Source organism: Chamaea fasciata, unplaced genomic scaffold, assembly GCF_029207755.1.
Source record: "Chamaea fasciata isolate MVZ Bird 193981 ecotype frontalis unplaced genomic scaffold, bChaFas1.0.hap1 SCAF_4, whole genome shotgun sequence".
Classification (NCBI taxonomy): domain Eukaryota; kingdom Metazoa; phylum Chordata; class Aves; order Passeriformes; family Sylviidae; genus Chamaea; species Chamaea fasciata.
In genome coordinates, this window is record NW_027094089.1 from 71,131,851 (window position 1) to 71,136,313 (window position 4,463).

Here is a 4,463-nt window from a genome sequence, read left to right on the forward strand (position 1 = left end):
CACTCACACACCTTAGAAGATGGAGTGAAACAAAGTGGGGGAAGCTCAGTTACTAGTGCAGATCTAGATTACATCTAGGCATTTGTGTTTGGAACATTATTGCCTTCTTCAGCATTTTAGAGAGTGTCATCATTGCTTCCTTCTGATGAACACAATATGGTCAATTTCCAAGGTACAGAGCAGTGATTCCCTTGGAATGTACCACAGCATGAAGAAGAATTTAAAAAGGGTTATATTTTTCAAGTGTGCATTTTGTTTTGTTTTGGTTTTTTTTCTTTGTATTTTCTTCTAGAAAGCTTTCTCCCATCTCATGGTCTGTCTACAACTGATTTTTATCTGATTTTTCAACCTTTGCTTCATGAGCAATAGTGAGTAAAGCATTGAATTTCTTTACTGCTCTGTCTGGACCACAGACAGTGATAATGATCTCTTCTTGAGAAGCTCTATCTTCAGGGCAGCTGCTCTCCTTCACTGTGAAATCTGCCATGCATTCCTCCCCAGCTGCATTCACTGGATGATTAATAATGTTTGGTGCCTGGCCATGAAACCTACATCTTGGACACGTATCTCTCTCACCCTCTTTTTTCTCTTTCACACTCTTTGGACAGTACTAGCAAAAATGTTTTACAATCTCTTGTGTCATTTATCTTACACTCTTCCTTTCTCCTTCCTTGCTTTTAAAATAAAAATATTGTCCAAGTGCTTCTTTTCTCTGTTTCTTCTTTCTACCACCCCTCTTCTGGATTTGAAGTTGGGAATTTCATTTGGAACTTTCTGCCATTCCCAGTCAGACCTTTACGTATATTAAATGATATTTTTACATTTTTGTCATTGCATATCATCGTTTTACACCATTCTTGATGGCTGTCAGCCCAGACAGTTTTCCTTTTTGGTGACTTTTCTATCAACAAGATAAACCATCTCCAGGTGGGAACCTGGTACAGCCATTATCATACAGCTTCTGAGTGATTAAAACCTGTCCATTAACACTTTACATTCAGTGATTTCACTACAGCCTCCATTCTCTGGGACTAAATGCCAAATGAAAACGTGAACTTTCATCTGCTGCATGTTCATTGTTAGGAAAGAGAAGCTTGGAGCATGAAGGTTATTGTAGGAGTGTAAAGGCTATGACTTTTGTTAAAACTATGGATTTGAGAGCTCTGTTTCTGAAGGCATCTGACAAAACCTTTGTCCTTGACACAGGTTTCTGGAGGTCATCTGGCAACCCAAGCACAGCAAATGCTGTGACTGTTCCTGACACTGGTGCCTGTGGACCTCAAAGAAAAATATATCAAGGTATGTAAATAAATGGTAGGAGCCAAAGTTTAGATTAAAAAAAAAAAAAAGTACACTATAATAAAGCCTTTCTCTTATGAGTGATAGGGCCCTTTCTCACTTTACCCTCCTGAACTCCTGGTTAAAAGAGTAGCTGGGCCTCAGAAACATATCATGTACTTTCTTTCCCTTCTCATCCCTTCCTTTCCCTTTTTCTTTATTAGCAAAAATATTTAGATAAAAAGGGGTCCTTATTTCCCAACAGTTCATCTGCCTCTCCGGTTTATTCTCTACCTGGTGTCACAGTCGTCTGAGGTTTGGCAGTGTAATATTTTCCACAGCAGTCCTGCTGGGGTGTCAAAAGCAGAGGATTAGGATTTCAGATTCTTAAAAGTAAAAAAAGAAAGATGAATACTTAAAGACTCCATCTCCAAGTAAATATCCTCAATAGTGTACAAAAAGGAAAGAAAAACAGGGGAAATGTCTAATACCTACACAGAATTGTACAAGAGTTTAGCTTTTTAAACTTTTCCACAAACTCCCAGAGGGGCTTCAGGAATGCCATTGCCTTTTGTCTTCATCCTCCATTAGAAAACTGCCTCTATTTTTTTTGGGCAGAAAAAAGTGCTTGGCAAAGTTTCAGACTGGACTGAATAAATTTTTAATGACCTTTTTTTGCACAGCTAAATGGCAGGATCCCACCTTAAATAAAGGCCTGGATTCCCAAAATAAACAGAGAGAATTCCTGTCAGATGGAGGCAGAGCAAGGTGGGTATGAGGTGGTCTGGGGAGAACCAGGCTGTGCTGCTGTTGGTCATATTGAGGGCTTGGAGCAGTGAAAAAACATCAGATATGGTTCTGAGGAGGCCCTCAGTGGTTTTTATAGAGTTATTGTTGCCTGCATGGTGGATCACACCAAAACAGGTAGGTGGGTTAGACAAATTGGGTGGGTTAGCCAAGCGCACAAATAACTGAGCTTGTAAGATTTTAATTACGAGCACTGTGAACCCTACAAAGCAATTAGAATTTGAAACCATGAACACAAATCTCCAGGTGTAGCTCACCTACCTTAGAAGCAAGTTAAAATCATCACTAGGGGCTAGATTGTGCCATCAAGATTCCCATGAGGAAGTTGTTTATTCTCCAAGTAAATCTCTTTGAAACCCATCCTGTTTAGACAGCAAAATCTGTTGTAAAATAGCTACCAGCAAATGGCCATGCGGCAAAAAAGAATCCTCTGAAAAGTTATGCTTCCGCATCTCAGTTGTCTAACAGAGTTACTAAAATAAGACTTTAAGTGATGTGTATTTTTACTGTTACCAGAGCAATATTTCAGTGATAGTGATCCAAGTCACAGCATTCCAAGTCTTCTCAGAATGGTACAGTTACAGTCCTTGAAAAACCTTCATTTCTTTCTGAGACGAAATCATACTGATATAAACCCCAAAATTTTGAGACTTTTGAAAAATAATGTGCTGTTTTCCATGGAACATGTTCCACTGCAATTTTGCAGATACTGCAGGCAGATAATTTAATGCTTTGGTTAAATAAGCAGCACAGTTTTAAAAAAGACTGGATTTTTAAATATTATGCTTTTGTTTTCCAACAATGGTAATGTTTTAGGTTAAACACTTCTCTCCAAAGCACTGGATTGCTTACCTATCTGCCTTTGAGGAAGTCCTAAATCCCTGAAGATAAAGCCCAGAAATAAAAAGTGGCCCTTGAGTACACTGGATAAAGAGTCTGCTACCATCTAGTTCCAGAAGGTTTTCAGGATTGCATTTGCATTTCATGTGTGTGTTACATGGACCAATTAGTAATACTCTGAAGGGTTTTCTTTTATGTGCCTGTAGCAAGACACTGTGCAATTTGTTCAAACAGTGGTTTCATTTGTACATGCAGTCATTACAGTTATATTTGCAAATGAAGCATGTATTCATGTACACATGTGGGATAACCACAGACACTTCTTTCTTTTCCTATCTGGACTATATTTATATTTTCAGGTCAACATTTATCCAGTTTGCAGAAGTCTTCCTTCTGGATGGGAACAGTTGTAGCCTGCAAAGTACTTACCTACCCCAGAAAATGTTTTTGCTGGCATTTTTACAGCTCCATCCCTACACTAAGTTGTAGAATATTGTTATATCAAAAAAACTCTCTCAATTGCAAGTGCATTTCCCGATAGTTGGAGTGCAAAGCCCCCCACAGCTGAGCTATTCCCTCTGGCAGTTTACCTGTTGCAGCATTGTCCAAACAACCACATATTCCCACAGTCTTTGGGGTAGATTTCTGGCCGATGCTGAATTCTGCTGGTGTAGGTGGATTTGCAAGCCAATGAAACAAGTTGAAAGCTACCCCCTTTTCTCATACCATATGCTAATCACTACACATGCAAAGTCAGGGAAATTAGGAAAAATGATAATTTAATGCAACTGGGGACTTTTAGGGATTTGGATGTGTTTCTTTGGGTGGGATGTTTTCTGGGTTGTGGTTTAGGTTGTTGGTTTGGTTTTTGGGGTTTTTTTTTTTACCTTCTTTTACGAGAATTATGAGAAATTAATTTCTTGCTGTATCAAAGGCAAGAGGAGAAATGACAAGTGGGGTGAATAAGTAACCCCAAATAGTTTTCCCCTGCTGTGTCAGAGTGGAATAATCTGTTACCTTAGATCAATTACACATAGGAAAGTGGCGGCAGGTTTCAACTGCAGGTATGTGGCCTTTAATAATGTGCTAAAACACTCTGTGCGGGCACCCACTGCGGATGAATTGTGTGTCACTCATGCACTTTCAGAACTTTCAGGTGCATGACCACCACTTATGCATGAACCAAAGCATGCTGTGAAATCCCTGGTGTGAAAAAACTCCTTGGGGTTGTTTCACTGGGAGAAATTTGGTAAAGAACTTGGGAAGTTTTTTGTTCACAGTATCCAAAATCAGGCAGCAGTGAACACTTCAAAGCCCCCAGTCCTTCCAGAATCAGTCCTGGGAAACAGGATATGGGACTTAGCATGCTGAGTATTGAAAAAAAGCCACCACTTTCATGTAGACGACATTAAAATAACAGGAAAGCCAACTTCTCATGGAGCCAAGGATCCCTAAGGATTTTAAACAGGAATTGTCTTTCGGCAGTAGCACATCTGCAGGTACAGATGGAAACATCTTTGAGTAGGAGTCACAGAGTA